Raw genomic sequence first — 7,557 nt, 5'->3', positions numbered from 1 at the left:
ATAATACATCCCTTGTGCCATGAGCCTATTGACTTGAATTTAGAACTGCTTTAACTTTTAAAGCGCTAGGGCACTGGAACTGTAGAATCAATGGCAATGGCTTTTATAATGGTAACATAGATTTTACTATCCCTGTCACTTTAAGGGGTAAGCAGCAACAATTGCACTGTTCTTGTTTTTACAACATATACCAGTTATTTTATGGCCTGACTTCTGATTACAGATGTAGAAAGGTGTCCTTTCTATTCCATAGTGTAAGGTGTAGCTGATGTTAACAAACCCATGCATTGCATGCCTATCACTGATAAACTGAGCACCTGACTGTAATTGTGTAATTTATTGTTACATTCTTTTTATAGTCTTTAGGAAAGGTTTCAAATTAAAGGGGCAGTACACACCTGTATGTACCATTTTCTACATAAACAAAATAAATGAAACCTTTGCATTCTGCCCAATAAAAAAAAAAAAAAAAGTTTTGCTTCATACACATTTTTTCAAAAGGTAAATTTTATTTCTTTTAAACACACATCAATTACATACATGACAGACAGTTAAGCAGACTAATTCACATAAGGTCCAAAAGGTAGGTATAACATCGCAAGTTGACACAAGGCATATTACAGCAAAGGTTGTTAGTGGGTATAGATGGACACCCCAAAACATCATTGTATATGTCAGCTTAAGGGCTAAGTTTAGTCCTCCAAATTTAATAGAGTGATCCCCCACTGTCTAAGCGTAAGAGGGTTTACCTATCATAGTCTTTCTACGGGGGGGGGTTGGGTCAATGTCATTCCATGGGCCCTAGATTTTGTCAAATTTCATCGGTGCTCCCCATGCCTCATATGTGAGTTTATAGAGGGATACTACACTGTTAACTATTTGTACCCAAGCTTTAAGAGAAGGTGGGAGGTTACCCATCCAGTGGAGTGCTACAGTTTTTTTGCATAGAAGAGTAAGGTGCAGTAACAAATGCGAGCATATTTGGCTGGAATTATCTCTTCTACAACTCCTAAAAGGCAAATAGTTGGAGATATTATCCTCGGGAAGTCATGGTTGTCTGCTAAGTAGTTTACAACTTGGGGCTCCATACACATTTACTACTTTCCTTATAATAAGTTCAGTTTCATAACTTGCACAATATAAACATCCTTTTACTGTTTATTGTGACTGTTTTGCTTACGGATAAGCATAAATCCATTATGCAAGGGGATCATATGAGCACTACTAATCTAATTGTCTGACTCATAAGAACCAAGCATGTAGGAGTTTGTTTTCCAGTTTGCACTGTTTAGCCCAAAACATAGGTTTGTCATTATTAACCCTTTGCCTGCCAAGCACGTACAGCTTACGTGCTGGCACGCAAATGCTCCGGCTGCCAAGAACGTACATGGTACGTTCTTTAGCAGCTGAGCTCTCTCTCCGCTTCTGCGACTTTTGCCCCCTCTGCAGAGAGTGGGGAGAGAAGACAGCCCCCTAGGCAATGAGGCTGGGGGGCTATCAAGTCAAAGTAGCAGACGCATCGCATGGAGCGTCTGCTACTACACTCACCTTCTTCTTGCCTGCAGAACCGCCCACGCACTTCCTGCTGCGCAACAACTCTGCAGAACGCTGCCAGGACATCTCCAGCGATGACAGCGATCCTCCTGCTCCAAAAACGGTAGGTGCACGTTTTTTTTACACACTTACCTGCACCCACACATACTTACAGTACATTTATACACTTACACATACATTTTAATAAAGATTGGTATTTTTAATTTTTTAAATTTTTTATTTTAGCACACTTGGTCCCTTTTGTACAGTTATTTACACTTATTTACATGTATTTGCACACTCAACTTTTTTGCACAGACAACTTTTATTAGTGCACAAATATGTATACACAAACAGGTGTTTTCTTTTTTTTTACGTATTCATTGTACTGTTATCTTTTGGGTTTTTTTGCCTAAAAATGTGTTATTTTGGCAGCGTGATTATTGGATAATCGATTTTGGCCACTAATTACGCTGTCAGAACAATTATTTTGTTATTGCATTGATTTACGTTATTTGTGTGTTTTATTGCAATTTTATCCCTGCATTATTGGTCCTTATGTATCTTTAGTATAGTTTTGCTGTTTGGTGCTTTGGTATAGAAAGATAGATTTTACTTAGTTTGATCCGCCAAAATATGTGCTTTCCAAAAATATATGGGTTTCTGGGGTCTTTTTACAGTTTGGGGCTCTTACGGCACATAACGCACAGTTAGGGTTCTCTTTTCTGCAGTTTAGTTCGCTAGCGTGATAATTCATAGGCACGTTTTTCATTTAGGGTCCATACACAACACATACTTTGGTAAATCTATGCATATTGGGCATCAAACTATTCATTAGACCTCTGAGGTCCATATTTAGAGAGATTTTTCTTTGTACGTAAAACATTGTGTGTGTTAAATGCGGCAAACTGCAACATTTTTATGCGATTTTCAGAATCTTGGAAAAACCTATACGTTTAGAAAAGCTTTGCAGTTTTGTGTAGAAAGACATAGTTATCTTTGTTGGAATCAGAAGAATGTGTACTTTCCAAAATATATGGTTTTGGGGGGTCGTTGCTGTTAGGAGGGTCTTGAGGCACAATAATATGAAGTCAAGGGTCTATAATCACAGAAGGCGAATCGGCAGCTGAGAAAACTCATATTCACTATTTTTATTTGGGATCCGCACATGCCAGCTGCCTTGGTATATCAATGCATATTGGGCATCAACTGTTCAGTAGACCCTTGGCATCAATATTTATGTGTTTTTACAATTTTATAGAAATTGGGTGAGATAAATGCAGCCAATTGCAATATTTTTAGGCGATTTCCAGAAATGTAAAAACCATTGCTTTTATCGCCAAATTTAGGAAAGGCTTGCCACTTAGTACAAAGACATGCATACCCAATTTGGATTCGCAGGAATGTGTACTTTCCAAAAATATATGGTTTTATGGCGTGAACGCACTTTTTTCAACCTTTGCCCCCCCCCCCTCCAAATCAATGTAAATGTGTTGATTTTGCAGTACCTGAAATGACAGACCATTTGGGAGTCTTTGTTTTGGGGCCCCTGTATGCCACGTGCTTGGGTACACCTATACATTTTAGGCATCAAACTGTTCAGAGGACCCTAGGCTTTCATATTTTGGGTGATTTCTCTTGATACCTAAAAGTATGTGGGAACTACGATGCCTAGAGGGTGGAAATTTTGAGGTGATTTTTGGAATTGTCACCAAATTTAGGAATGGTTTGCGGCTTGGTACTTTGGAGTAGAGAGACATGCATACCCAATTTGGATTCAGGGGAATGTGTGCTTTCCGAAAATATATGGTTTTCTGAGGTGAACGTACTTTTTTCTACCTTTGCCCCCCCAAAACAATGTAAATATGTTGATTTTGCAGTACCTGAAATGACAGACCATATGGGGGTCATTGTTTTGGGGCCCCTATATGCCACGTGCTTGGGTACACCTATACATATTGGGCATCAAACTGTTCAGAGGACCCTAAGCTTTCATATTTGGGGGGATTTATCTTGATACCTAAAAGTATGTGGGACATACAATGCTGCAGGGTGGAAATTTTGAGGTGATTTTTGGAAATGTCACCAAAATTACCCAAATTTAGGAATGGTTTGCGGCTTGATACTTTGGAGTACAAAGACATGCATACCCAATTTGGATTCGCAGGAATGTGTACTTTCAGAAAATATATGGTTTTCTGGGGTGAATTTACTTTTTTTCTATCTTTGCCCCTCCCCAAAACCATGTAAATGTGTTGATTTTGCAGTACCTGAAATGACAGACCATATGGGGGTCATTGTTTTGGGCCCCTATATTGCCACATGCTTGGGTACACCTATACATATTGGGCATCAAACTGTTCAGCGGACCCTAAGCTTTCATATTTGGGTGATTTCTCTTGATACCTAAAAGTATGTGGGACATACAATCAGCGCCGATTCTGACTAAGGAGCCGCCTGAGGTGGCTCCTGCAATGCCGCCCCCCCCTCACCAACTTACGTGTCGGGAGGGGAGGCAGCAACACTATTGCGGAGAGTGCAATTGCGCTCTCTCGCAATAGTACAGCCGAATTTCCGGTTCAAAAAGGTTCTTAAAGGAGCAGCTTTTTGCCGCCCCTGGAATCTTTTCAGTTGCTGCCACCTGAGGCGAGCGTCTCAGCTAGCCTCATTGGCGGCGCGCCCCTGCATACAATGCTGCAGGGTGAAAATATTAAGGTGATTTTTGGTCACCAAAATTACCAAATTTAGGAATGGTTTGCGGCTTGATACTTTGGTGTACAAAGACATGCATACCCAATTTGGATTTGCAGGAATGTGTACTTTCCGAAAATATATGGTTTTATGGGGTGAACTTACTTTCTTCTAACTCCCCCCCCCCCCAAAACAATGTAAATGTGTTGATTTTGCAGTACCTGAAATGACAGACTATATGGGGGTCTTCCTTTTGGGGCCCCTATATGCTAAGTGCTTGGGTACACCTATACATATTGGACATCAAACTGTTCAGGGGACCCCAGGCTTTCATATTTGGGGTGTTTTCTCTTGATACCTAAAAGTACGTGGGAAATACGATGCTGCAGGGTGGAAAATTTGAGGTGATTTTTGAAAATGTCACCAAAATTGCCAAATTTAGGAACGTTTTGCAGCTTGGTGCTTTGGAGTTGAAAGACTTGCATACCCAATTTAGATTTCGTGGGAATGTGTACTTTCAGAAAATATATGGATTTCTGGGGTGAACGTACTTTTTTCTACCTTTGCCGTCCCCAAAACTATGTAAATGTGTTGATTTTGCAGCACCTGCAATGACAGACTATATGGGGATCTTCCTTTTGGGGCCCTATTTGCCACATGCTTGGGTACACCTAAACATATTGGACATCAAACTGTTCAGAGGACCCTAGGCTTTCATATTTGGGGTGATTTCTCTTGATACCTAAAAGTGTGTCAGAAATACGACGCTGCAGGGTGGAAAATTTGAGGTGATTTTTGGAAATGTCACCAAAATTGCCAAATTTAGGAATGTTTTGCAGCTTGGTGCTTTAGAGTAGAGAAGACATGCCATCCCCATTTAGATTCGTGGGAGATGTACTTTTTCCAGAAAATATATGGTTTCCCTGGGGTGAACCTCCTGTTTTTCTAACTTTGCGCACCCAAAAACCCGATGAAATGTTGTGATTTTGCAGTACCTTGAAATGACAGACCATATGGGGGTCCTCCTTTTGAGGCCCCTTATGCCACGTACTTGGGTACGACCTAAGACATATTGTGTATCAAACTGTTCAGTTGAGGACTAGCTTTCAAATTTGGGGTGATTTCTCTTGAACCTATAAAGTAATCGTGGGAAAATACGATGCTGCAGGTGGAACAATTTTGGGTGATTTTTGAAATGTAAACGAAAATTGCCAAAGTTAGGGGCAGTTTGCAGCTTGGTGCGTTTGTAGTAACAAAAACATGCATACCCAATTTAGATTCGTGGATGGTACTTTCGAAATATATGGTTTCCTGGGGTGAACTTACTTTTTTTCTACTTTGCTGCCGCCTCCCCCAAAATCGATGTAACTGTTGTTATTTTGCAGCACCTGCAAATGACAGACGCATAGTGGGGGTCTTCCTTTGGCCCTAATGCGCACATGCTTGGGTACAGGCCTATAACATATTGGGCCATCAAACTTTCAGGAGGACCCTAAGGCTTTCGATATTTGGGGGATTTCTTGATACTAACGAAGTATATTGGGAAATAGATGCTGCAGTTGGGGGATCGCGTTTTGAAGGTGTTTCTATGAAAATGTCCTAGAATATTGCCATGATCTTAGGAATGAGTTTGCAGCTTGGGTGCTTTTGGAGTAAGAAAAAGACATGCATATCCCATGATTGGACTTCGGCGGGAATGCTGTACTTTCCGAAAATATCTGGTTTTCTGGGGGCTGAAGCGTACTTTTTCTAACTTTGCCCCCCCCCAATCTGAGTAAATATAGTTGATTTTTTGCCAGTATATTTTATTAGAAGAACTTGAATAATCAAGATGGGTGTCTAGATAGTTGAGGCCCCATATACCACATGTTTAGGTAAACCGATACATTTGGGATCAAACTTGGTTAGTGGACCCCAGGCTTTCAATATTTGGGTGTTTTAACACAAAAAAACTGGAGTCATTTGTGTTTCAAAATCTAGAAATTGGTAACTGCAGTTAAAAAAAATCCTACAAAAGGGTAAGTATGCGCACTGGAATTTACATGCCTTGTCCTTGTACTGTCATGTCGCTTGAATCTTCGTTTCATTAGGAAAAGCTCAGAAATTGTAAAACACAGATGTTAACATTTAATTTGGTAAAGCAGTTTTGACACAGAGCACTTAAGCTAATCTAGTTTCAAGGATAGCTGTGAACTTGGCCATTTTGTTGCCTACAGCGATTCTTCTAAATTTTTTAAAATGCCTAAAAGTAATTGTGTTATTGCTCGCCATATTTTTTTGATGGAGTGAAATGACACCGACAGGTTTATTAAAGGTTAGCCTATGAATGGAATATCTTATAGACACTTTGTAACTGAAGACCATGGAGATAAAGCACTGTGCATAAAAAGGCAAATTTACTTGCAGCAACTGTTGATATAGTTAACTGCTAACAGTTTGCAGGTACGCAATTGAGTACCTGTTCTGAGTATGTCGCCATCAGGAAGTTAACTAAAGACTGTAACAGAGCATCTACACTTACAATTTGGTCATTACAAATTGTTTTTTGGTGTCTGATGTCAGTGACCCAAAACAACCAGAAAGCTTTCAGTTGTAATCTGGAAAGAGGCTAAGGCAATAAAATAAGTTATGAGTACAAGGGGCCGCCATCAGAAATTGCAGGCCCATACGACAAGAAATTTCTGGTGCCCCCTGGGGCTGCACCCCCACGAAGCCCACTATAGGTACGCCGCTCCCGCACCCCACATGGTCCACCCCACCACACAGTAAAAAAAAACATTGGTGGCTAGGGTTCCCACATGTTAATAAAAAATAAAAAAAATTTGTGGTCAGGGGCCCCCATAAAAAACATTTGTGTCAGGCCCGCCTTTAAGAAATATTGGTGGCTAGGACCCCACATTGGTAAGAAAAAAAAGTTGGTGGAGAGGCCTCACCACGTTATAAGAAACTTTGGTGGCCTGGGCCCCCTTGAAACATCAATGTCAAAAACTTGAACACCCCCCCGTCCCAGAAGTTTAAAAAAAATTGAGGCCCAGGGCCCCACCACGACAACAGTGACCACAAAGAGTTGACCTTTAAGGGGGCCATGCCTGCTGTAATTACTTCATTAGCTTGGCCCAACCTGCTGTAAGTGAGGCTGCAACATACAGAAGGGAGAGGGGAGCACAGGTGGCTGCAATCCCTTCTTCCAGTGACCAACATTTTTTTCCCCTTATCGGTCACTAGAATTTCAAGTCCTGTAAATGCTGCATGGTGATTGGAGTGAGCTGGAGGGGAGTTCAACCCTCAGCTATCCAATCCCTGAGCAGCTACCTGGACAACTCTGTGACCAAT

Source organism: Xenopus laevis, chromosome 5L (assembly GCF_017654675.1).
Source record: "Xenopus laevis strain J_2021 chromosome 5L, Xenopus_laevis_v10.1, whole genome shotgun sequence".
In the NCBI taxonomy this organism is placed as follows: domain Eukaryota; kingdom Metazoa; phylum Chordata; class Amphibia; order Anura; family Pipidae; genus Xenopus; species Xenopus laevis.
This window is presented reverse-complemented; position numbering follows the sequence as displayed.